This window comes from Aquila chrysaetos, chromosome 5 (genome assembly GCF_900496995.4).
Source record: "Aquila chrysaetos chrysaetos chromosome 5, bAquChr1.4, whole genome shotgun sequence".
Classification (NCBI taxonomy): domain Eukaryota; kingdom Metazoa; phylum Chordata; class Aves; order Accipitriformes; family Accipitridae; genus Aquila; species Aquila chrysaetos.
The window spans coordinates 53,111,529-53,138,501 of NC_044008.1; the positions used below are offsets into that span (position 1 = coordinate 53,111,529).

At 51.9% G+C, this 26,973-nt stretch overlaps 2 long non-coding RNA genes across 2 annotated transcripts; both read left to right on the top strand.

Annotated features, from left to right (window-relative positions):
• The first annotated feature begins 24 nt into the window (after positions 1-24).
• LOC121233312 lies at positions 25-8,839 on the top strand. The gene is made up of 3 exons (XR_005932415.1): positions 25-880; positions 1,529-5,989; positions 7,496-8,839. It is a non-coding gene; the product is annotated as an uncharacterized LOC121233312 (long non-coding RNA).
• A 122-nt stretch (positions 8,840-8,961) lies between these two features.
• Positions 8,962-13,709, top strand: LOC115341343. The gene is made up of 3 exons (XR_003923363.2): positions 8,962-9,649; positions 11,374-12,071; positions 12,194-13,709. It is a non-coding gene; the product is annotated as an uncharacterized LOC115341343 (long non-coding RNA).
• Positions 13,710-26,973: the final 13,264 nt, after the last annotated feature.

The window sequence follows — 26,973 nt, forward strand, 5'->3', positions numbered from 1 at the left end:
CTTTCCCACCCACACTGCCGTCCTCTTGAGCCTCAAGCTATAGCAACAGACACTGAGGGAGGGTAACACTTGAGTAGCAGCTCTCTGTCTGGGCAGCAAGGCTAATTTTTCCTGAGGGGGGGAAGGCTGCTCTAGCATTGCTGCCTCCTGAGAGCAGCCTCAAAGGTGGCTCTGGGGAGTTCTCGGCTCCCATTCCCTGTGTATTAGGCTAGCACTGCTAAGCCAGCCCAGCCGTGTCTGCCTCAGGTAGCCTGACCCTGTTACTCCAATTTTTTAGATGTATCCTGGGTTTATATGGTGCTGTCTCACCTCTCTGGCGCCAGTTCTATTTCTTGGAAGTTTTTTTCTGGTTGTAAATGTTGCTGTTTGGTAGTCAGAGTGTGGGCCCAGTGCTGGCTGGACCTTGCAGAGAATCAGCCTTCTTCAGCGGCAGGGAGAGAGGGAGGAAATAGCTGTTGTTAATCATCGGGAGAGAGTTCAGCCTCCAGAGGTGGAACTGGAGATTGCTATATGTATTTTATCAATCCTTTGGGAGCTGTTGAGCTGCAGGCCTCAAATTAAAGCTATCCTTAATCACTCCACAAGCCATTGGGGTGGGGGGGGTAGCACAGCAGCCTTCTATTTTCTAACACTGGGCAGTTTGGGAGCTGCAGACTTGCCATAAATTACCAACAAAACAAAACTTGGTTTCTTGAAGCAGGCCTGGCCTGGCAAGGAGGCTGTGTCTGCAACAGAGAGAGCACTTGCCAAGAAGAAGTAAATGCAGAGCAGAATACGTGCCTGAAAAACTGCAGATTTTTTGGCTGCTGTCTGGGCTCAGCGTTGCTGAAGGGGAGACTATTGCCTTCTCCAGGACTGAAAGCTCCTGCAGAGGGGAGAGGTGAGTCCTTCCCCTCAGGCTGTACCCCACCAGCCTGGGGGCCTGTGGGTGCAGTCAGTTCAGGATTAGGCTTTTCTCTGCCACTCTGTTTCAGGGTGTGGCTGGCTCCACAGCACCCAGCCCCTGAGCAGAGCTTTGTGGGCGCAGGCTTAGGGCATGCCCTTTGCCAAGGCCTCTGCCCCATTTCCCATGCCAAAGGCAGGCTGTGTGTTGCTGTAACAAAACTTTCAAAGCATGTAAAATGCTGTTTAATCAATGCTTATTTGTTCTCAAAACCAAGAGCACAAAAGAGAGAAAAGGCTGTACTAAAAGCTTGCTGATCTTCAAACCCAGGCAGTTCTTATTCTCTGGCTTACTCAAGCTACAAGTCTTTGGGCATTGTCTGTGCTGAGGGAGGTGTAGCTCCCTCCAGCACTGTAAAGGTCGGAATCAACAGCCTCCTCCTTTTTTTTTTTTTTTTTTTTTTTTATTATTTTTTTTTTTTTTTTCCTTGGGCTCAGGCCTTTGTTCTTAGAGGTAGCAGGTGTGTGAGAAGCTTGGTCTTTTCTGGAAGCTGAAATCATTGCTTTCTCATCACCTAAAATGCAAATTCCTGCTTGCAGCCTGCATAGGAACATCACCTTTTTTCTTCCCCCCCCCCCCCCGCAGTTGATTTTATTGAAAAGCCCTCAGCCAGTTGCTGCAAACAATCCCAGATCCTGCAACTTGAGTGCTTTTGCTCAGTTCTTCTGTGTAGCCTGTTCCTCCCCGCTCCGGCCTTGGTGAGAGGGAAGGCAGAAGGATATCATGCAGGTTTCCTAGCAGAAAGGATGGTTTGTATCTTATTTCCTCTACTCCCAGAGGTCCTGTGGTAGATCACTGAGGCTGTTATTTTCCTTTGAGAACTCAGTGGATGCAGGCTGTCTTTCCATGCAGTGCAAACTTAAACCTATACTCCTTCCAGAGTTGCAGAAGTCTGATCAGGAAGGCTGGTGGGGTACATTTTGCTGGTAACTACTTAAAGGATAGCACAAAGCCTTAAAACCCTTTGTGAGAGTGCTTTTCTCTCTCCTGGAACAGAAGAAACCTGTCGAGTTGTGGCTGGGAGAGAGTTGGCGCAGCCGCAGTGTGCCACCTGTGGTCCAGCACAAGAGCAGGGGGAGCATTTCACTTGTGTTGAGCATGAAACACAAAACTTCCTTTGCAAATGTGATGGAGAACCGCATGTGTGTTTGCTTGCGTGCTGAGGGAGTCTGGAGCTTGTTTGCACCAAAAGCCTGGAGGGTTTTTCTCACCTTGGCAAAGGCCTCCTCACATGAGATTTCTCTATCAGAACCTGAAGCTGCAGCAAGTCCCTGGGAAGGCACTGATTTTGCTGTGGGTCTTTAGTGCAAGTCACAGTCAGATCAATTGAAGAGCTCTCCTGTGAAGTGTGCACGAGAGAGGTGTTTTGGAAAGGACCTGTGACTCTGTGCTTTGAGAGCAGCAATGTGGGGCTCATTTAAGAAGTCCAGTGTAAGATCAGTGCTGTGACTGCTGGGGCCAGCGTCTGAGCATTATCTTCCCCGACTGTGTGCATCAGGGAAGAAGCTGGAGAGCAGTCAGGCTGCAGAGACTTTCTGTTCCTCAAAGCCATTTTCAGCACAGGATGCTTCCATTCATGAGGGTGATACACAAAAACCAGATCCTCCCCCTCTCCAAGGGGGAAGGACACATATCAAGATGACCTTTCTCTGGTGTGATGCAGTCCAGCAGCTGTTGTTAAAAGCCTCCAGGAGCAGAAACAAATGGAAGGATCAGTTGCAGTCTAAAACACTGGCATTTAAGCCATTGCTTAAGCCACCACGTTAGAAGAGAGAGATGAAGGTTTTCTTTGTGACAAATTGATGCTAGCACTCCCCTCCAGCAAAGGAGAGATAACAAGTCCTAATAAAACCACTTTTCAGCTTCACAGATACAGGTTTCCTCTACTGCCCCTACAAAATAATCTTGCCTAGCTGATACCACTCCCTGTCTGCAGGAGTTCTGGGGATTGGTGCTCTAAGCAGAGCCCTGCTTGCATGTTTTGTGATAAACTGTGAACTGTTCAGAACCACACACTTTCTCACATAATAGGAAGCTGCTGTTTGTTGTTCCTCCTGGCTGGCTCCAAGCAACCAAAGGCGTCGACGTTTGGAAGATAAATACATGCAGAGCCAGGAGATGCCGTTGGAGCCACAGGCTATACCGGTTCCTACTCTCTGAAAACCTGTAGGAGGAGAGATGCTATTGCTCCCAAATACAGCCGTGAGCTTGTCAGAGCAGGGAGAGCTGCTTGGGTGCAGGGAGCACCCTGCTGCGTCCCTCCATGCACGGGCAAGGGGTGGGCTGGCTCAGGGAGGGTAGGAGTTAGGGTATCCCTGCTGGGGCAGCCAGTGGGCTCACTCCCTGTTCCTGGAGGATAAGGAATCTCTAGCAGCACCAGTCACTTTGCTTTTCTTCTGTTCAAGCTTCATGCTTGTGTTGGAAGGGATCCGCCTCTTTGGAGGGAGTTTTTCTGGTAGCGCCTGGGGTTTCTGCAAGTGCTGCTCATTCCTGCTGTGCTCAGCTGTCTGCAGGGGACGCAGTGTGGGGTGGTCTGCTCACAGCAGCCTAGAGACCCAGCAGAAAATGGTGTGGAAAATCTGGTTGAGGTCACCAGTGATATAAGTGGATTAGGTCTCATCCTTTTGTTTTGAGGACACCTTTTTCCTCCCTTTTCTTGTGAAATCACCCCTGTGTTTTGACATAACCAGCGCCTTGGAAGGACACAGAATGGGGCAGACAGAAGGCAACGCTTGAGTGAATCTCTTCAAAGGTAAGAATGGATATAAAAGAAGGGGGGCTACTGGGAAACTTGGGACTCAGGGTAAAATTGCTCCAGAAGCTTTGCTGATAATACCCAATCCTTAACACCAACCCCTCAAAAACCAAAGCCAGGAATTTGTGAGGCGAGTACAAAATCTTGACAGCAGGAAGCCCCTTCAGGTAGTTCTAGCTACAGCTTTGCTGTCAAGGCTACTTTTCCCTAACAGATCTTGGGGGGGGTATAAAATCCTTTGGCAGGACTTCATAGGCAATGCTTGGAGACCCAGGGGCATTTCTCAATTGAATTATGAATGGTTATTCAGCGACATTAAAATGAAGCTTCTTCAAAACCTAGGCAAGGCAATAAAGCCTTTATGCAGCGTATACAAGGCTTTAGGGCTCACCATCACAGCGTACTCCAGAAGCAAGACAGTGTGCTGGCAGGAGCTGGCCCTTTACCTGGCTACCATGAGCATCCAATCTCGTAATTAACCAAGGCAGAAGTTTAGGAAAAGATGTTACAGCTAACAATTGCAGTTTAAGATGATCTCTGCTGGAGATTAAGGTGAGAGCTGATGTCAGAGACAGATTATCTTGTGTCTAAGGGTTGCTCTCCCTCTCAAGTATCTGGGCAGAGGGAAGCTGGGGATATCAGGACATGAGGCACAGGCCAGTGCTGCTGCTGGGAGGATGGCGAGCAATGTCAGGGGTGAGTGTGTGTGCTGCTGGCCTGCTCCCACCACGTGCTGCCTGCCTACTTTCTGCTCGCTCTCATCTATCAAAGTAATTATGCCCATTACATTTCTCCTTTCAGGTTTTACCCTCCCAAATGTTATTCCACAGCATTAAACCCATGGGGGAAGTGAATTATTGGGGAAAGTAACTAGATATAATCCAGGTTTAATGGGCACATAGAAAAAGCACACTGGGTTGGGAGGGTGGCTCAGCCAGCATCCTGCTTCTGCCGGCAAATAGAAATTTATCTTGATGTGTGTATATATCTAGCTTCATGATCTGTGAGCTCTTAATAATTGGTTTGGTGACCTGCCGGCAGTGTTCTCTCTCTGTGGAGCTTTCCCCAGTCCCCAGTTAATATAATGGGTCACAAATCCCATTTGCTTTTGAATTCTGAGTAATCCTTTTGTTAATGTCGCCTATTGCTTTTCTGGAAGCATTGGAGGAAATCAGAGCCATGTGCTAATCAGTAAATCTGTTTCTGCATGTTTGTAAGCTGCTGCCCTGCCCTGCCTGCCTTTTCCAGATGACCAGCACAGCCCATTTGTGTCAGACCCAACGTGCCCCTCTGCAAAATAGAAATTGTTTCCTGAGCTGTAGTACTAGCAAATGGCACAGGCTACGAATGTTGGATGAGCTTGAGGAAAGCAGTGGGGTGTGATGCGGAGCAGGCAGCCAAGTGATAAGGGGCTTGGTGAGGAGGGAGGGTGGGCATTCAGGGAGTCTGATTCCACCAGTGCCCTGTGTGGAGGGGCAGGTAGTTCCCTGTTTCAGGGTGTGGGATGGGTGACTGCTGGAGGTGGCACCCATGGGGACCCACTTTTCCACTCCTGCTCCACCAGCGCTCACAGCTCAGCATCCAGTCTTGTCCCCTGTGCAGAAGTAGGGGATGTGGCACAGCAGAAGGTGCCCTACCAGCAGCATGCTAGAGGCTCCTGATCTAGCAGGGACTGAAGGCAGTGAGCAGGATGGATGTTGTCTATCCCAGACCCCTCTGGATTTCATATCCCTTAATTTTCTCTGCCTGGCAACAGGACTGTGGTGAGCTGTAGCTGTCTTGCCTGCTATGTCCTGCCTTTGTGGGCAGGAAGGTATCAGAGCCTTTTCAGAGGGACAAGAAGCTGCCAGATGACCAGCCCCTAAGTGAGCACGGGTATACCCCTGCTGAAGGGATGGAGATCATCAGCCCCCCAGATTGCCTGAAGACCCTTAAAACACTCCAGATCACATGCTGTTGGTGCTAACCCAAAGGCTATGAATGGCTTGTAGGGACCATGTTCCTGCTGCAGTGGCTGCCCATGGATGGAACTGGGTGGGAAACTCCAGTAGTGTCTCTAAGTGCCAGGATACCTGAGTCACAAAGTCAGTGTTTCTTGATTATTTTTGTTTGTTTCCTGATTTTCCGTACATTTTCAGTCTCCTGCACAGATGACAAGCCTCACCCTTTGCCTTTTTCCCTCACGCTTCCATTTGTCTCCCTATTTTTAGCCTGTCTGTAGCATTCTTCACGTGATGCCTGTGTGCACCGCTTTGATCAGAGCTGCCGATGACGATGACACGACCTTGAAGGTAACAGCGTGCAGCAAAGCAAGAGGTGTTGTATTTAGTTAGCTTGCTGTAGCTGGGCATCGCGTTTGCAACCCAGGCAGGCACACAATATCACCTCCCCTCACTCCCAGGCTGTCTTCCCTGACAGTTCCTACCAGGATTTGGGCTATTTGACTCCAAAACCTTCTCCCTGCCCTGGTCCAGAGCAAGGAGCACGGTGGGGATCTCCCCAGCACTGGGAACCTGATGCACAAATGTCGCTGGCTCTAATTTAAGAGCTAAATTCCCCTGAGGGTGAAGGTGGATGTCACTTGCTGCCCGTGAAACAGCTCGGTGCTAGGCACTAGATGGCAGGCAGCGACTGGGAAATCCCATCCGTGGAGCTTTCCTTCCCTTTCCCCTTAAAATCACCTCCTGCTCTAGCTCTCACAGGCTCCAGCGTGGGAGCCTGGAGTAAGGGTCACCAATTTTTAAGGGTCACCACTGTACCCAAGCTTGGTGCCTTGCACCTTGAAGGATCCCAGCGATTGGCATAGGGTCATCTTTGCTGCACGGAGGCTTGACAAGTAACCGGAGGCTCAAAGGAGTCTCCAGGGCAGAGAAAAGAGCCAAGGAGCAGGCAGGCAGCATCTGAGGATGGAGGGTGGGTGCTGAGGACTGCCCAGGGCACTGTGCAGAAGTTAGGGAGAGATGGGGTTGCAGAGGCGGGGGCATCGATATGGGGTAGGGATAGGGGCAAAAAATGATTGTAGGTGTTTGATGCAGGCAAGGAGAAGGCAAGAAATCCCTGAGGATGAATTTCCTATGGCCTGGTTGTGCAGCAGTTGCTTTGGAGAGGGCAGTGAATGTTTTTCTAGCAGTGTCCAGGTTTCAGCTGCATGCTGTCCCTCACCTTGCGAGATGGAGTGTGGTCGCCAGATGCTGGCTGTGGGGCTCAGTGACCAGGGAGGGCCTGATCGTCTCCCCAGGGTGGCTTGGTGTAACTTTGATTTACTTGGGTTGGGCTTTGGGGGTTTATCCCCAAAAGTGGGCATATAAGTGGGTTTACCTAGAAGAGGGGATGTATCTCCTTCCACCACCCCAGTGATGCAGCATGGGCTCCCATGCACTTTTAGGGGGCAGGAGTGGCAAAATCCCTCCTTTATCTTCCCTTATCAGCCAGGGTTCTGAGTTCGAGGTATCCCTGGGCCCTGCTATGTGCTGCTGCCACCCCTACGAAGCTCAGGGCAAGACAGCCCCTGTGGCACTGGGTGCCTGGTTGTCCTCTTCCCAGGCACCAGTGCAGAGCTGCAGCCCCTGCGCTATGCTCTGGGTGTTGTAGGTCCCCTGTAAGCACCTTCCAACAAAAAGGGGATTATCTATAGCTTGTTAGAGTCCTTGCAGGGAGGGAGAATAAGGCTCTTTGCTCTGAAATGTTCTCTTCCCTGGGATTACAAGATAATGCATATGAAACGACATTAGCTCAGCCAGGTTTATGGATTATTTGAAAATCAAATTCTTTTAATCTCATCCACCATCTGGCACCAGCGTAACAGCCAGCAGCGAGCTCGCTGCCGCTTCCACCCTGACTGCGTCGGAGTGACTGGAGTATCAAAGCTGATGAGGGGACACCAGCATCCCTGGCCACCACTGTGCATCCTGGCATCACCACCCAGGCCAGTCTTGTCCTGATTTCTTCCCAAGACAGTGTGAATGTAACACATCTCTGATGAATTGGGGGCTGTCCTTGGTGTGCACTGGGAATGAACAGACGGGCTGGGAACATCTCAGTATTTGTGTCTGTGTGACCGTGAGACTCAAAACCAGCAGTCAGAGAGGTCCCCAGGCCTCGGATAAAGGTTAAGATCTGAGCAGGGGACCTGCCAATCTCACTGATGTGATTTGCAGTGATCTCCTGGCTGGGCAGGGAGGGCGCAGGAGCTCGTTGCAGGATGCTGATGCAGAGCTTTTTCCAAGGAGGTTGTGTTTCCCCTTGAATATTAACTGGGAGCTGCCAGGGTGCATCTGGGCTCTGTGATGGGGCTGGAGGTTCCTGTAGGTACCAGGGAGCCAGCGACAAATCGCACTGTTTGCGGGAGGCAACGCGAGCGGGCACACTGTCCGCAAGGAGCAGGGCAGGGTGGAAGAGCACGTCGGAGATGCAGCATGGAGCACTTGTGAAGCATCGCTGTCAGCAGCACCACAGAGGCCAACCTGGCTCGCTTTCCCTGGCTTACAGGTCAGCGAACAGATGGGACCGGTGAGCAGTCAGGGACCACCATGGGAAGGTGGAGCCACCAGAATTGGGGACATGAGTGTGCAAGGGGTGCATGCTGGGTACTGTTGTCCCCAGTCCATGGGTGCAGTTAGCACCTCCCTGGGGAGGGGACAAGGTCGAGTGATATTCCAGCCTTCTCCCAAGAGTGAGCCAACCTCCCAGCTGATTTTTCAGATGCAAAGCCAGCTGTGCTGCAGAGCTGCTTGGGTCTCATGTTTTTGGTTTCTTTGCTGAGCCTCAATAGGACCATCCATCTTCTCCTGTCTCCTCCAGGACGCTTCTGCACCTACTACCAAGGAGCACTGTAATCTCAGTACCCATTTAACATGAATAAAAAGCCTTCTGGGACAGTAGGTCACGCTTATACAATTTAGCTCAAGTAGAGAAAAGGCCTTTATAGCTATGAATACATGAATACTTAAAATATATATATAACATTGGTTAACATCAGGACTTATGAGCATAATATATATATAGCACTGGGCTAACAGTCTGTTCCTTGACTCCCTCTACAGAAGGCTGTAGCTGTTCTGCCTGTCAGCTCCATCCCAGCGGCTTTTTGTGGCTGGAGTCACAATTTGCACTGCTGCCCACTTTTGCTGGGCTCTTGGTATGGAGAGCGACTGTTACAGGCAGAGGGAGGCTGGGGAGGGAGGCCTGCGATTGCTCCTCGGTGGGGATGGGGATGCGAGAGGTGAGGATGCAGCACCTCTGCCCACAGGTAAGGAATCGCACACAGAGCCAGGTTGGTAGCTGATGCGCCACACAGCAATTCGCTGCCATGATTTGTGTGCCCTGAATACAGTCGCATGCAAGAAAAAAAAGAAAAACAAACAGGAAAAATGAATAGCTTTAAAGAAAAGAAAGTGTCATTTCTTTAGGTAATTAATTACTAATTATACAATTGCAGCATTGTCTGTATCATTAAAATTACTTGGGTTTTCAGTACATTATAGTTTTAATTAAACAAATCCTTGGATTTTTTTCTCCTCCTTTGTAACACAAATTCATTTTTTTTATTAGTGCCAAAGAATAAATTAATTGTATAATTAGTGACTGTTACTTTGTCACTCCTGGAAGGGTTATTTCCAGGTTGTATGTATGCAGTGGCTGGGGAATGGTTATGAAATGCTGTTTGATACCAAGACTCCCTGGAAGCAGCTGTCTGTGGCTGGGGGTGCTGGTGGAGGTGGGGATTTGGCAGCACTGGGACACAGCCGGCAAGAAGGGGGTGAAAAACTCTGCCAGGGCTGGCTGGAGGAGGCTGTCAAACACTGGTGGGTATCCCCTTGCTTACTTACATGCCTGTGAGTAAATGTGTTTCATTTTGATGCAGAAATGCCCTCTGGAAGGCATCCTCAGATCCTCCAGAGAGGAAGCTGTAGAGAAGCTGTGCCTGCTTCCATGTGCTCCCCCTGGTACAGGTGAGGGAGAAACCCCAGGATGGGGTTTTCAAGCATGCGCCATCACAGTCATCATTACAGGGGGCTGAGGGCTGGCAGGGATGGCATGTCTCCCCCCTGCCCCACAATGTGTGGGGTACACAGCAGATTCAAGGCAGGAAGAGGGGAATTTAGTATGCAGCTAGTGATAGGGTCTTAATAGATCTGCACTTATTATTTGGAAAAGAAAGAATCAGGATTACAGGCTTATGAGGGATTAGCAAGCATGAATGCGTATTTCTGCATATACTGCTCCTTTTATAAACCCATTGTGCCATTAGGCTGATACAGAGTTATACCATTACTAGCATGACATCAGTGTATCAGATAGTCTTGATTGTAAGATCCAGCAGCTGTACTAAGAAAAACAGTGCTTTCCCACTGGCCTGCTGATCCTCTCCTGTTTGTAGCTTGTGGTTTGGCTGTGAAACCACTTTGATTTTCAGGCAGCATCAACATCACCAGTAGGACAGACAACCTGTGAGCATTGGCCCACTTCCTGGAGGATTGTGATCACCTGTTGAAGTGACCAAATTGAGGCTTTAAATGTTTCAGCTGCCCTCTCCTGGGGGTTTTAAAGCAGAAGGAGATGGATGCATGAGGATCCTCAGGTGTCTGTGCACTCAGTTTCAGTGGTGCAGAGAGATCTTGGACTGCTCAGAAGAGCTCAGGTCACTTCTGGATGTATGTGCAGGGGTATTTCAGTGTGGCTGAAACTCTGCATTTCTGGTCTTAGCTAAAGTACAACAAGATTTTCATAAAGGTGGTATGTCTGTTGGCTTCAAGTACTGCATGCCCTCAAGGGCAGTAGCTGTGAGGTCTCAGCTCTTGGAGCCCTGGAGGTGTGCGAGCTACCTGGATGTGTTGAGAAATCCGTGCAAACATAGGCGGCTTCAAGAGCCTGCCTGTGTTTCATAGTCTTGACCCCATGTGGCTGGCCACATGGCCAACATGGGTAACCTAAGCAAATCGAAGTCCTTGGCTGTAGGCTTCACTAGAGACAGTCTTTTTAAGTAGAGATGTGCTGAGCAGGAAACTGGGATGGAGAAGCAGGGGATTGAGTGGTTATGAAATGTCAGAGCCTCTATGTGTGTGACTGCAAATTTTGATTTTTCACTAAATATTTTCCCCTTTAATTTAAACCATTGTTTTTTCCCAGGGAATTGTAATAAAAAGAGCCCATGTGTTTCTAACTAAATGGCAGCCTGTGCTTAGTAAAAATCCGGGGTCAAGTTTGGATGGAATCCCTGCGTTGATGTTTCTGGAAATCAAATAACAATCAAGCTAAGGCAACTTGTTCCTGGAGCTGCTCAGAGCTGTTTGCTGCCAGAGCCAAAGGGATTGAGAGCCCCTGGAGCATCCGGGTCTGCAGGCAGCTCTGCATGACACCAGGAGATCCCTGTGCTGCTCAGACCTGCCTCATTTCCTTGCTCTCTGTCAGTCAACCATCACTGTACAGGACAGCTGGCACTGTTGTTCTCACACCTCCTGCCTCTCCATTTTCCTCTGGGGGTGATTTCAGCAAGGAAATTTGGCTTTTCCTGCCTCTGTAGTCCACAAAGTCTGGATGCATCCACCTAGGCACATCCCACCTCCGTGTTGGGATGGAGAGCATCCCTCTATGGCAGGCAGAGTGGGCAACATGCTGCTGCCAGGTGTACTGGTCCCTTGGGCAGCCACTTCCGTTTTGCCTCTTCTTGCTGCAGGTTCCCTCCCCTCCTATTCACGGATCTCCTGCAACACCACTTGCATTGCTGACACTGGGCACTTTGGAATTGAACTGGGACCTGAATTTATCCTGGGGCTTTTAGTGCTTAGATCACTTTTGAGTGTGAGATTCCAAAATCGCTTGGAATATTTGAAAAATGGTGTCTATTTTTTTTCTTTCCATTGGAGTGTGTATCTGTGGGGTTTTTACTTTTTTTCTTGTCCATGTTTAAAATTACTTTTGGCCATAATTTCTTTGTGTGATCTAAGTGTTCTGACAAACTTGACCCTATGCTGCAAAGCAGTTCTGCATGGATGAACCAGGTAGGTCAAGCAATCTTCCTCTCTGGTTCCTTCCCCTGAAGTTAAAAATGACCCTGCAACCACAAACCTAGTGCGTAGAACCCAGTGCACTCAAGAGACCCTACAAAAACAAACCAGTGTGTGCACAGCCCACTGCTGATGAGTGCTGACATGGTTTCAAATGTATTGATGCTCCTGCTGATGTGTCCTTTCTGAGGGCATCAGCATCAGCAGTCCTTTTAGCTGTGAAATGAGGAGGATGACTCATGAACCATACAGACGCAAGCGGTGTCAGTACCTTGATGGTCCATCAGGTTTCTAACCTGCGTCAGCAGAATCAGGGTTGAAGAAGGAAACGAGAATGACAACCCAACCTGGATTTGAGGGGGAGAAGGTAAGTGATATGGAAAATAAAACTCCCTCTGAGACTGTCCCCCTGCTCCTTACCAGACACATGCTGCAGGGAGACCCAGCTCTGCTGACCTTCGGGCATGGACTGTTTCCTGTCATTTATAGATAGTAGAAACATGGACTTTTGACATGCTTTCTGATGGACTCTAACTTTTTCATCTGCTGATAGCCTGAGAGCTTCTTCCCTGCCTCCCTCTGCAGAGGCTTTTGGAGGACTGATTCTTGTGAGCAGGCACCTCTGTCCTCCTGAGTTTGCTACAAATATTGTGTCTGCTGGTGCAAGAAACCCTCCTTAGGTCAAAGCTACAGGCAGGCCAGAAGTGCTTAACAGTCCTGAAGCCAAGAAAGCAGGTGAGAATCTGGTAAAAGCAAACCTAAGATGCTGTGAAACCAGTTGCGATAATTAATGGCTCTTTTTATCTGAAGATGCTTAGAAACTGACATTTTCTGAAGAAATGAGAGTGAGGTCTTTGTAATAAACTAGGAAGAGTTTTTGTTTTTTGTTTTTTTTAAAAGAAGATGTTTCAGCCAATACAAGCAATTACACATTCCTAGGTGTCTCTCCCTGCTTGCAATCTGTAACAGAAGAAAAACCCCTGAGAGACAAGTAGCCTAATTTGGGTCAAGGGACAACCAGGCTGGACCATCACCTGCAGCTCAGGTGTAGCCTTCATGGAGTGCTGAATGGGGGTGATGAACCAGCCCTGTTCCCACCGCAGGGTGCTGCCCCATGTGTACCTTGACAGCTCTCTGAGCGTCTCACCTCTGCAGGGACAGGAGACATTGAGATGCCAAGAGACAATCTCAGCTACCACCTCTGCCAGCAGCCCGGTGTGTACCTCTGCTCAGCCTGGCAGCAGCTCCCTCGCTGGCAAGCGGAGCAGTCAGCATCGACAGCCTCAGCCACCCACCTACATACCTGCATCCTTCCAGCCTCCCCCCCTCCCTCCATCACCACCCAAAGTGGTGGAAGCAGCCTGGAAAACTGGTGGGACATATCTCCCCCAGATGCTCCGAGGTCAACAGCGCTAGCCCAAGAGCAAATCTGATATCGCAAGCGAGACCTCTCCCAGCGGGCAAGCGAGTAATGAACTGGAGCTGGGCTGTAATGATTTAAAAAAAATAAAAGTTTTTTAAGGCTGGCTGTCAATGCCCCAGCTAGATCTTAAAAAAGGGTTTATTGTTCCTAGAGCAGAAATACAAGAGAGCACTCTGCATCTATTTACGATGCAGAAGGGTCAAAAATGGCTCTTCTCCCTCGTGGGTCCTTGCAGCTTCTCTAGCAGAATGAAAAGACACACGCAGAGCTTCAGCACCAGGGTGAAGAAGAGAAGAGCCCTCTGTTTCAACCCACCTGCTCTGTGATGGTGACTTGCCCCGAAGAGTCTCAGGAAAATCCTGTGTAAATGGAACATAAATGTTTTATGAATTCAGCCCTGGTGGAGTAAATTAAAGGGTCATTAATGGCCTCATTAAAGAGCTTTGCACTTTGTTCTGAATTATGAAAGCTATCATGCAATGTTAAACTAAATGGAGTTTTCGGTGAGATTTTAAAACTCTTTAACTAGTTAGTTCTCCCCCTCTGTCTCTATTCTTTTCTCCCCCCCCTCCCTTTTTTTTTGTCTCTGAGAAATGTCCTTCGAGGGAGCCGCCTGTAGTGCTACAAACTAGATTTCAATTATAAATCTTCTTATGCTCCACTAATTGCCCAGAATTTTTCTTGAGAGCTGCCTGAGGTTAACGCTGATGAAGAAAGAGCCCTTTTGTCTTTTCCTGAAATGGTGCCTCCCTCCCCCATCTCTGATGAGATGTCAAGCAGGGAATTACCTATAATGACACCCAAACGGGATGCGGAGAGCTGCCATGTCGGAAGAAAGACAAGTTTGCTGTGGCTTTGCCTTGGCTTGTTGTGGAGAAGTCTTTGGCTCCTCTGGCATCTCCTGGTGTGGCTCTTGGTGGACCCCAGCAACCTTCCCTGGCTCTGGCTCCATCAGCAGCCCAGCACTGACCCTTCCCCTTGCCGGGAAATCAGCCGGTGCTCAGTGGGGTCAAGGAGGTATATCGGGGAAGCCCAGCCTGGACACCGTGGGCTTGATGGATCCACGCGTTAAATTGAGCGGTGCTGTATGATATGGTCTGGAGCCATCAACAGGGCTGCATGACGGTACCTGATGGGGAAGAGGAGTGGAGAAAGGGGTGATGAACTGCTGGTGCAGTCTGTGTGCCTGTATGTGTGTGTGCAGCTTCTTCCATCAGCCCTTTGCACTTTAACAGGCTGAAACAGCCTGTGCCAAAGGCAAGGTCAGGTCTCTGTCTTTCTCCTCTGCCTTGCTCATCTCCTCCTAAGAACTCACCCTTAACAAGGTCCTGCAGAAACCAGGGTTGTAAGGAAGTTTCTGAGAGCTATGACTGCCGCTGAGCATCTTGGCTGCCATCACAGGGTCCTCATCCCCTGCCCTGGTCTTGGGGATGAGGAGTGCTGAAGCCTCTTCTGCAGCGTGGCAGTGACCCCAAGTAAAGAGCCATTTTATGCCATTTTAAATGTTGCTATGGATCAACACTAATTGCCAGGTTGTTTTGGATCAGGCAGGAGCTTGCTGAGACAGTGCATGCCCTGGCCAGTTGCTCACTGGCCAGGCTGGCCAAAGGGTGTTGAGGGACCAGGTCCTGCTGCTACAGCAGGGACAGGGGTGCAGGAGATATGGACAGTGGGAGATATGGGCAGTTTCCCCAGGTGTACAAGCCCAGTGCACTTGGAGATAAAGACTTTGAAATCCATATCCAGGAGTCAGCATCTTCATTGCCACTGGGTTTGAGTGTATGGGAATAAAGAGCTGCCCCCTGGTCACCTCTCTGCCTTTCCCAAGTCCTCGGGGGATACTGGGAGCCCCACACCTCAGTACAGAGAAGGGAAGACCCCTGTGTCTGGGGCCAGCAGCATCTTGCTTGAGATCCAGCTGCCTTGCTAAATAATTTGCCAAAATTGTTCGGCAAAACAGAAAATGTTGGTTGGCCCCACGTTTTCTGCTGGGACACAATCACTTCACCGCCAAGAGAAGCTTCTCAGGCCTGGCCTGGAAATCCTTGCTGAGGCTGGAGGCAGAGCTGGGTCTCCCCGTGTGGGACATGGCCGGTCACGGTGGGGACACCCTCCCCTCCCCAGCCTACCTCTAAGGCTCATTGCTTTGACTTATTTACTTAGCTTGCCCTCTGCAAGTTCTTCACACAGCTACACAACAAATTAAACCCTTTATTAACTAATTAAGCTATTTCTCCAACCAGGCAGGAAAGAGAGAAGAGGTTGTTATTATTTCTATTTTTAAATACCTGTGAGGGGCACACGTGCTTGAATGGAGGCTCAGCCCAGCTGAGACACGAGTGGTGGACAGGGCCAGCCAGAGGCCCCGCTGCAGCCCAGCAGCTGTAGCAACAAAATCCCTAAGGGGCTGAAACGTGCTGCTTTAGCTGGTTAATTTTCCGCATCTGGGATGGATTTTGGGCACGGTGCCCGGAAGATGCCAGCCTCTGGGCGATACAGGCTGTGGTGGGGGACAGCGCGGGGGTATCCCCGGGGAGAGATGCTGAGCTCCCCTCCCGGCACAGTGTGCAACTCCAGCAGGGAGGACGCAGGAGCCCAGGGGACCCCACCGCCTCCTACAGCGAGTGCAAACTGAGCAGCGGGTTCTAACCCCTACACATGCATCTCTGAAGGCTCAGGCCCTGCAGGCAGTGAGCTGGAGTCCCACGCATACCCCTTGGACTCGGTGGAGCAGGATTTCCCCAATGCCCAGCTCCCCAGGGCCCCCATCCTCCTCATTGTCTCCAGGGACCACCCCCACACTTTTTTAGGGGGGCCTCCTCAGACATCAAGAGTCACCCCACAGCAGCCATCAGTGGGACTGGTCCAGCCCTGGGACACCCCACAGTGGTTCTCCTGTCCATCAGCCTCCCCGATAGGAACCGCAGCCAAGGGCTTTGCCGCCGCACGGAGCTTTGGCAGCGGATTCACGTTATTGAGGCTTGCCGGATGCTCTTTAGGAGCATCCCGGCCAGCTCCTGGCAGCCTGTGCCACAGTGCTTCATTGCCGAGAGCCTCCGTCTGCCTCACGGCTCCTTTCCTCCGAGGTGGGAACGCTGCGGCTGCTTCTGCTGCGCATCGTGCGGGAAAGGATGGGGATTTTGCAAGAGCTCTGCTCAGAAATGCTGCCACTTTCTGGCAAGCTCTGGCCTCCTTCCCTGCACCAGGGTGTGTAGTAGTGGGACAGGGAGATACCCAGGAGCTGGAGTCAGACGGTTTCTCCAGGTGAAGCCACTGATGTGAGGGCTTTTTGGGTCTGGCGAGGCGGTCAGGAGCCACAGCTGCTCCGTATCCAGCTTGATATGGGCTTTTTCACTGGGATGTTTGCCCTAAGGGGCTGGGAGTAGGCACTGGGCATGTCCTGGGAGAGCTGGACAGGTTATAAATAAGCCATGGGGGGTAGGCAGCTGGGTTGGAAGGGGGTTTGAGTTTGTGCCTGTTCTGCTTTTCTCCTCTTTATAGAGCTGTGTAGCTCTTGCTTTCTTTTCTCTTGGGGCTTTTGGTTTTTTTTTTTCCTAAATGACCCCTTACAGGAGGTGCTCCAGGGGTGTGGAGGGACTGACCTGCTCTGTGGTTGGTGTGGAGGTTTCCTTGCTGGAGGCTGCTCTCTGGCCTACCCCATCCATACCAGACAGCCCTTTGCAAGCTTTTCTTTAATGCTGTTTGCTGCTGAGGGGGCTCTCCCAGCACCTCTAACCTCAGGAGAGGGGCTGGTCCTCTGGTAAGGAACGGAGACCACTGCACAGGGTGATTTAGAAAAGCTGACATGCAGCAACAGTAGTGCTATAAACCATGTTTATGCTGATACAATTAGCAGAGCCATCGCTGTGCAGTGCCGGAGCCCTGCAGCTGGGGTGAGCATCAGAAGGGGCAAAGCCCTGCAGCTGCCAAACCCTGCTGCGAGGGAACTGCGGGCAGCGAGTGCCTGGCAGTTTGCAAACCGGGGCTGCAGCGGGGAGGTAGAGCTGCTGGGGCAGGCGGGAGGATGATGCCATGGGCTCTATTTGATGCCTTTTCTTGCCCGCTGGTGTCTGCGGACATGGCCTCTGCGTGGCCCCGACTCCCAGCGCCTGCTGGGCAGGGCTGTGGGCACAGACCCCTCTGTGGCCCAGTGCCACCGTCCCCAGGGGCACGTGGGGTGGCCAGGGCTCGGGGCTGTGTCATTTGGGATGGACCCGGTGGAGGGCTTGGGGTCGGTGCTGCGGTGCGAGCGCCTGCAGAGTGTGCTGTGGCTTCAGGGATGCAGCAAGAACCCGCAGCCCCTGTCAAGTGCTGGGGACAGGAGAATTTTATGGGTTTTCCATGAAAACTCTCCACAGGTGCCATGGAGGAGGGCTGCTGGGGAGCCGGAGCTGAGCTTTTCTGCCTGCGGCGTGCCCGGGGATTTGCGGGGCTCGGTTTGCCCCCAGGTGGGCTGGGGGCACTGGAGGAAGCCCAGGGGTGCCAGATCCTGGATGAAGCAGCAATGCTGGGATGGGGAGTGTAGAAATGCCAGAGCTGGTGGGCAGATCCAGGGGTTAATGCCGCACGTGCTGCTCTTCTCCCCAGCCACGGTCCCTGCGGGGCCAGTGGTGGTGCAGCATGGCCCCCCTGCGAGCAGGAAGGTGGGAAGGATGCGGCTGGGATGCAGAGACCATCGTGTGCTGCTCCTGGTCTGTGCAAATGGAAGATGGAAGGGCAAAGGGAGCTTGACAGCTCCTTGGGCGAGGAGATCGCTGCAGGCTCAGCTGAAGAGCCCCATAAATGCTTTGCACTGTTTCCAGCAAAGTGACTGATGGGCACTGAGGGAGGGGGAAGGATATGGGTGGGGAGCTGATTTAGAAAATGATTTCACCGTTGGTTAAATTTCCTTCGCACTAAAGCATTGTGGAATTTGGGGAAAGAAGCACAAGTCTGCCACAAAAAAAAAAAAAAAAAAAAAAATCCCACGTCCAGCTGCGGCCGGGCAGCAAGGGGAAGGATCTTGCAAAGTCATCAGTGATGCAAAGCCACACCAGGAAAACACAGGACGGGGCACGGCAAATCCCACCTTGCGCACACGCCTGAAAGAGAAATCTCTTTCCCCTGTCTAATCCATTACCACATGCTTATTCCTATAACAAATAACTGAGTCAGCGGGAGAAAACCAAATTCAATTTATATCTCAATCCAAGCAAATATGAAAAGGCTGCCAAATCTGACAATAAAACTGCAGTGATCTCAGATGTTTCCCTCCTATATATTAAGAGAAAGGGGAGTGGAGGAGCTTTTGGCCACGTGGTTGTAGGTGGGGATGCAGGGGGATTAGCGGGATGCCTCAGAGCTGTGTCCTCAGGTGGGGAGCAAAGCTTTTGCTGTTACCCTGGGGACAGCAAGGGGACAGGGAGGAGGCTGACATTCCTGTCACCTTTCTGAAATTATCTGAATAATCGCTGGTGGAAAAAAGTGGACGCTTCCTGTATTGGGCTGTTCTTTCTGTGTCACTGTGGGATTCTCAGAGGTGTCCCCCTCTCTGCTTCGCAAACATTACTGCTGGCTCTGGCAGCCTGTGGGCACAAGGATTTTTCTTCAAAGTTTGTCAAGTTTGCCAGACTTTTAATGAAAGCGGAGCCATGCAGCAGAGCACCCTGTGCCGGAGATGTTCTTTCCTGGCCAGGGTGGCAGGCAGCATGTTGCTCTACGTGCCCTGGGGGTCCGTTTCTGCACTGCCTGGTGTGTGATAAATGGGTGCAGCCAGCTAAAAAGTTGCTCTCCCCCTACCCCGCAGAGATAGTGCATCATCTGTCCTCCAGCCAGAAATGCCCCAAGTGACTGGGATTTCTCTCACAGTGAGGCAAACCTCTCTGCAAGTCCCTTTATTCCCATCTGAGCTGCCCCATCGGTGGGGTGTTGAGCTCAGCTAGCCCCAGTATGGCTGGGGGCTGGTTTAGCTCCCTGCTGTGCCCAGCCTGGCTGCAGGCGTGCAATGGCACCCAGGGCATTTTGCTGTGCGTCGGCAGCTAAGGTGTTTTGCTGTGCAATGGCAGCAAAAGTGTTTTGCTGTTGAATGGCACTGAGGGTGTTTTGCTGTGCGGTGGCACTGAAGGGATGTCCACAAAGCCAGTGGCAGGGCTGGGGTTCACACTTGCTGCTCCTTGCTAAACCCAGGTGACATCCCCACACTGAGCCATGCACCCGTGCCCGTTCGCACTTAGGTGGTGTCAGGCTTCCAGCAAAGGCAGTGGGAACAGATGGGCAAGAGAGATTAAACAAAGAGTCAAAATAGACAGTTTGATGAACTATTTTCCTAGAAGAAGGCATTTAGCAAGCTCAGCTGAGCTATAAATATCCCATAATGTTCCTCTAATGTGAGGAGAGTTAGGGAACGGGAGGGGGGGATTTTCTTCATGTAAACAAATGCAGAGAAAATAGTGATGGGAGGAACAAAAGGCACTGATGAATTCAGGTCAAACACCCTGGTTTGGCTCAAAGGTGCAGCTTTTCCTGGGGACTGTGTGACCATGTCCAGGCAGTTCATCTGAAATCCAAGCTTGGGACTTTTTGTTCCCAAGTGTTGGGAGTTTGGGGTTTGTGGTTGATCTTCCTTTATTTTAAAAGCTTAAAAAACCAAGTTAAGTAATGTGAGAACAAAAGGAAACATTTCATGTTGAACTGGAATATTGTTTTTTTGGTTTTCAGCCTGAAAAGTTCCCACTTTACAGAGCATCACACATGAATAAGGGCTGGATTCAGCTTGTGGAGGACAGGCAGAGGATGGATGATGGGGAGTCCATGCAGGGAGCAAGTGGGGACACAGATGCCTGGGACAAGCTCTCTGTTAGACCTGTACTTTGCTCAGGAAAAGCTTAAGTGTTCCCCATGCTAATTTGCCTTTTACCCACTCAAACCGCAGAACAGCAAAAGGGAGGGGAACAAAACGCTGTTCCTGGGCTACATTAGGAACAGTTTGGTCTCATTAAAATCTGCTTTCACCTGCTACTAATTTTCCTCTGGTTACGAGGGCCTGGAATGGTTTGTTTGTTTGTTTGTTTGAATGAAGAGGGGAAAAAGAGCTGTTAGACGTTGCTCATGGTGAAGAAATGACAGCACGCGCTGGCGGGGGCACACTGGGTAATGAGCCAGCCGTGGGGACAGGGAGAAAATTGCAGTGGCGAAATCCTTCCTGGGCTTTCACAGCAGCCTAAGAAGGGTGGGAGAGATGGCGAGGTGGGACCTGACTTGCCTGCCTTGCCGGTGCAGGCAGCGGTGTGGGCAGCGGCTGCTCCTTGGGGCATGTAGGAGATGGCGGGGGTTGACTCCAGCCCCATGGGTGGTTTGCACGGGGGATGATGCGCTGCTGGAGAGTCTGGAATCGGACCTGCTTGCTTCCACTGCCCTGCCTCGCCCCTGGCTCTCCTTAGCAGGCATTAGTGGCTCAGGGCTGGGGACATCCCTCTGTCCCAGGGAGGGGATGTTTGCGGTCCCAGAGCAGCAGTGCAGGGTCAAAACACTGCTCCCATCTCTGCAGCTGGCAAAGCATCCCACTGGCAACGCAACCCAGGCAAAAGGGGCCCCTCATGAGGTGTTTGGGCTGTTGTTTTGGGGACCTGTGATGGGGAAATGGGAAACAGCAAGTGCGTGGGGAAATGACCTCAAATTCTGGGGCTGAGGGGTGGGAATGCGTGATGGCAAGTCTCCGTCCTCCCTGCGGGCTCATGCACCCCACTGTCTCTGCTGCCGGCCGTGCCAGCCCCTGACCAGGCCAGGGATCACAGCACGCGAGAGCTGTCTCTTGTTATTGTGACAAGTAATTAGGGTGATGCGAGATTCTAAAAAATTACTTTATTAGGCAAAGGCAGCCTGGAACAAACAGGCTTTTTAAACAACTCCAGATTGTGCATGAAGAAGGCTGCTCTCCCTCCTGCTCTGCAGCGCACCTCGCCCTCCTCATTCAGACCAGAGGAAGAACTGGAACCCGGAGACTTTTTTCCTGCTTTGCCTTAACATCCTACCAGGTGGTGAGATCCCCCCAAAATAGGAACTTCAAACCGCAGCAACCACTGGGGTGGGTTCAGCTTCTGCTCCCCGCCATACCCCTTTGTTTGACGCCATCCCTTCCCTAGAAGCTCCCCAAAACCTCGCCTTGGGGTGAATGGAGCATTGCTGTGGCACGGGCATGGCTGGCAAAGCACCTGCTTGTGCCTGCTGCTGGCACTGGCCAGCAACGGTCTGGGGATGGGACAAGCATTAATAAATCCACAGTGCCGGTGCTGCTTTAGTGTTCCTCTAATTGGAGCCATAAAGTTAAACTCAGCCACTTAGGGTTCTGCTGGGAGTCGGGGCTTCTATTTGCAGGTTCCCCTGCACCACTAAAGGGCACCGTGCTGGCTAATAGGTGTTAAATTGGAGCATCATTTTTTAATAAGCCTCTTAATGGCATTGTGCGGATCCTTGGCAGCTTTGGGATGATGCCTGCATTAGGATACCCGTGCGCGGGGAAGGCGGTGCCGGGAACTGGAGGACTGGAGAAGCAGGGGTGATGTGGAAATCATGGGGGGCACCCACGTCCTGCTGTGCTGCACAGATTCAGGTCACTGCAGAAAATCAAGAAGGTGGCTTGGTCTGAAAGCCGGGACACAGGCACAGGGGCAGGCCAGGAGATAGCACTGCTCACAGCCGGTGGCATCACACAGTGTGGTGAGTTTGGTCCTACAGCAGCTGTTTTCAGGGTGACTGGGTAGTTACTGCCTGGGGAGCAGCATCGCCCGGAGCTGGACAAAGCAACGGTGCTCCCCTGTGTGCTTTGTCCCTTTGGTCAATGGCAAAGCCACCAGCTTTGTGTTTCCCTCATTGCTGTCGCAGCACCCCCCCCCCGCAGCGTTTCTCACTTACTGAGAAAGTTTTGTAACTTTGAAAAAAACCCAAGCTCCTCCTTCCCCCCACCCCAAGTCAAACGGGTTTCTCTCCTCCCACTGCTCTGCGTGGTTGCCCACCTAGAAGTGACGGCGTGGATGCGATCGTGAACTGTCCTGCAAAATACAGGCAGCGAAGCCATCCAGGCTGCTTTCACTTGGGTAATACTTAAAGAAAGGACTAAGCTCCCGAGAAACAAGCACGCTATTTTTATCTAATCCCTCTGCTTTAATAACTGAGAGTTGGAGGGCTTTTATTATTCGTAATTCAGATGAGGGTGTTTTGAAAAGTCCCTGGTGGGTTTTGTCTTCTGCCTCTGCTCGTGCCTGGGTCTCCTGCTGCCAGGTGGGACCACAAGGAAGCCGTTTGCTGACCCCATGATCACATCTGAACAGCTCCACACTGCCCAAGAGCTTGATATATAACCCCACACTTGATCTCTGGGCATGCTGAAGTTTAACTAAGAAACACCCACCAACAGAAAGCACTTTGTCAAACTCGGCTCCCCACAGCATCATCCACCTCAGGCAGGACGGGATGGACTCGCTGTGCTCCAGGAAGGGAGATCAGGTGGGATCTGTCACCTACAGACCAGGCAAATTTGAGGCCAAAGCAGTGGAAGGGAATGAATGCAATTTTTGTCAGCTCCATCCGTGCCGGCAAATGCAGATCATGAATTACACACCCGCCAGATGACAGGCTGACATTTTAGCTCCAAACATTCTCCTATAATTAGAGAATCTAATGCAATACAGGGAATGGCTCCATTTTACACACACATTATCGTAATGCCTTTAAATAAGATAATTGATTATGCCTCTGCATAAGAAAGTAAAATATTCGGTGTAATTAAAACCGACATTCAGATTTTGGCATGCTGACAGGTGAGGCCATGTGTCATTTTATAAATCCTTAAAGTGATATTCACACCCACATCTGAGTTCCCAAAGTTTGGGGAGAAGAAAAAGAGAAACCCTTGTCACTGAGTTGCTTTTTATCCTGAGTTCAAATGTGTTTTGTTGAGGAATTTCTCTTTTTTTCTGCTCTCATTTATCTTCATTTCAGCCTCATATCATCAGCTGACAAAAAAACCTGCAGTCATGCTGCTGTGAGCAGGGATATTGGTAGATCCCATCTGATAAGCAGGATTTGGCCAGGTTTCTGCTTGCAACAGACCCCTCCGAGGCATTTGTACACAGCACTGCTGAATTGGCAGGCAGCATCTTCCAGCCCGCGTCTACCCCGATGCCGAAATTGCTGCCGGGTATTTATGGGCTCTCCTGGAACAGAGATGTTCATGTAGAAGCTGGGAAAATGCTTTGTGGTGCAGCAGCTGCCAAAAGCCTTGAGATCCTTCCGGAGGAGATCTGACCGGGAAATATGTCCCTGGTGCGAGGATGGAACATGCCAGGGGGACAGGTCGTGGTGAGCCTGGAGGCATGAGGACCTGTGCTGGAGGACTCTGGGGACATGGGGCTGGGCTGGCAGGTGCTCTGTCCTTGCCACCTGGGCTGAGGTGCTCTTCTTCCTCCTTTATGAGTGTTTTTATGCCAAAGACTGAGGAGAACTTGTTGCTTCTCCCATCCATTTTTATGGTTGGAGATGTCTGTGAGGACTGTGTTTCTGATCCAAACAGCAGCTGCCAAAAACTGCTCAGGACCCACCACAAAACCTCCTGGTTGGGGCTCCATCCTGCTGCTAATGGACAAGGTTTATGTGACAAATCACCACCGCTGCTAGGTAGTGAAACCTGCTGCTGGTGGTCACGGGGTCGATGATGGGGTTTGAGGTCTGGGGGCTTTTGAGGGGATTCTTTAGGTCTTGAGAAATCCTCTAAGTCAGTGCTGATGCTGACCTGCTGTCTTGACATTTGCTGACAGTTGCGCCTTGAAACTTCGCAAGCAGAGGCTTAAACACCTTCAGCATCCCTAAATCTGTCCTTGTTGCCCCATAGGATGTTTCTGGTGAGATCTGGGCAGGACCTGGGTCAGGGATCTCCACCTCTGCCCTCTGTGCTCTGGATGCATCCCCATCCCCTTTGAAGACAGCGCTCTTCCGATAAATGGGAGGGCCAAGGCTACGACCATTGAATCCACCTCCTGTCTGGTAACATGGACTTGGTCCAACCTGCCCTCAGCTGCCAACAGCTGCCACTCCGTTTCCTTCCAAACAAGCAGAATTGGTTTCTCCTTTCTAGCCCGGGTTACCTGTCAGTGAGCTGCTCCTTCCAGCATCTCCATTCAGTCTTCAAATACTCAGAATATCTGCCAGGATGAGGTGGCATTTCCAGCCCCATATAGGGTCTGTCCGGGGACCTTTGCAGAAGGAGAGGTGCAAGAGGGTTCCATCTCATGGCTCGTACCTGCCCGTGGACACACAGCATGCAGAACAGCGCCTGTTAGATGCAGTTTCAGTGGCACTTGCTCCATAATATTGCTACCCAAACCTTCAGTGATGACCTTCCCTATTTTGTATCTGCTGGTCCAGCTGCCTGCCCGCTACTCTTTCCAGTGCACAGAGAATTAAGGCGCTCAGTCAATTAGATGGCTCCCAGCCTCCAAGCTGGCTGTGGAGGCCTGATCCTGCTGCCCCTCTTGCTGCTCCAGGACATTGTGTTCCTCAGCCCGGCTCCGATGGAGCTGGCGGAGTGAGGCCGGGGTGGAGCCATGTCGGAGCAACCCCCGGGGGGATGCAGGATGGGAGAAGAGGCTTTCCCTGGCCTCAGCCCGGTCCTGTCTCCCCATCCAGCCCCGTCGGGGGTCTCAGGGCATGGGGTTTCCTCGAGGGAGAGAGAAAACCAGATTCCCCGGGCTCCCCATCTGGGCAGGGCTCTGGCGAAGGGAGGAGGAAGAGGAGGGGGGCGAAGAGCCCGCGGGCAGCGCTGTCTGCTCTGCTTGCATTAGCAGGCTGCTCTGGCTTTCTCCACCGCTCTTTAGGCCATTACGCCAGGCTCGCCGGGCTGCGGTTGGCAGCGCGGGGCGCCGGAGCCCGCTGGGATGCCGGCACGGCAGCCGGCAGCTCGCCCCTTCCTCTGCTCTTAAGTGGGCTTGTAAAAAACAAAACATATGCCCGCGTGCCTGGAAAACAGAGGCAAGGTTAACCATCTTGTTTAAGAGCGCTCGCTGCCTGGCCTCCCATGGGACAGCCTCCCCGCAGCAGGGTGACAAGGAGGTGCACCTGGGGTGATAAGAGGGGACGAGGACAAAGGGCCTCACTCCTGGCTGTCCCGGCCATGCGTGGGTGGCAGGCGTGTGGCGGGGTGATCAAAGGTGGGCAGATGCGGCATGAGCCCCCAGTACCAGTTCATGGCTGCCAGAAATGATATCACGTACCAGCCTGAGGGGAGAGCAGACCCTGGAAGTGGGGTTTTACAGTTCCTGGGGGACAGGATGCTGGGACTTACCCTGCAGCCAAAGCCTGACATCACAGCAGCATTCCAGCCGTGGACACTGGCTGTGTCCTCCTACAGAGCAAGGGCAGCCCTGGCTGGAGTCCTGCAGCCTTTAGGAGCAATATCCAAGGCTTCCATGAGTGTACCTGTGCACCCATAAATTGTAGGTGGGCACCCAAGGCTGGCCGGGACACAACAGACGAGAAGAGACCTCAGTGGAATGCACCTTTCCATGACTGGGTTGAGAGTTTGCATGGATCTGGCTTCCTGGGGCTGCCTCCCGCAGCACCCTGTGTTTCCCAGAAGCCACCAACCAGTGCCCTGTGTGGGGAATGGGGCTAAATGGAGACTGGTGAGACTGCTGTGAGAGGGAAAGGTCCCCTAAGTGTCTGGCCCAGAGTGGCTCCTTTCCTTGAGGGTCTGACACCCCATGGGTGATGGAGCAGCCCATGAAAGGGACACTGGGCAATGCTGGGCCATCCCATTGTCTCCTTATTCCCACACATCAACCTTCATGGTCACTGCTGATGGTTTAGTGCATCATGAGTTGTGTTGTATCAAGTCCTGGAGCTGCACCACGCTGGTGAGAGAATGGCAGCCTGGGAGACCGCCTAACAATAATGGCTGTGGCAATAGTAAATGTTGCCCAGGGGGGAAACTGAGGCGGGGGCCCGGGCATGACTTGCCCTAAGGGTCTCAGCCATGCTGCCTGGCCGCCTGCTCTGTTTCTCATGTAAGAGAAACCCAGGAGTCCCGATCTTCCCAGTGTGCTCAGTGCTTCCAGCTCCTTCAAGTTCGTGCCCCCACTTGCTCTGGGTGAGCAAGACCCCAGGAGCAACATCCCACTAGAAAGTGCCACCTGGACATCCCTTCATGTCCCCAGCTCTCGCTGAACCCAGCCAGGGAGCCCGGCTGCCCTCGTGGTCCCCGGACTGTCCCCACCTCCCACCGTCACACGCAGGCTCCTGCAGCCTGTCTCACACTCTCACAAGCACGCTCCCCCCGTCCTCCACACGCTCGCTCTCTCACCCTCGCACACCCACGCGCGTGGGGATGATGCACGCCGGAGAGGAACGTGTGCCATCAGCATTAGTCACCGGTTCCTGTAGGAGGAAGGTTGCGAGCAGAGGAGGAGGAGCAAAGCCACAATGTGGAGCAAGACCACAGCCCTAGGGACAGCCACCAGCTAGGATGTGGTGCCACTGCTGACCGTCCTGCTCCTTGCAGTTGGAGCTGGCGGGGACAAAATAATTGCATGGCTGGGCTGGGACCAGGCAGCCTCCTGGCTGGGGGCTGTGAGCAGGCTGTTGGGGGGCACTGATGCTGACATGACTGCTGCGGAGGAGAAGAACCACCCTGGAAGCAGTGCAGCCCTCTGGGAGGGAAGGGGCTGGGCCATGCATGGAGCTGCTGATGTGGAAACGCGTGGCTGGGATTAGGTTGAGAGAGGCAGAGCCACAGGAGCATTTCCCTGTGATGGAGCCGACACGTTTCCGAGCATCCCTTTTGGGGGAGGAGGAGCTGGGTGTGAAGGAGTGTGAGGGC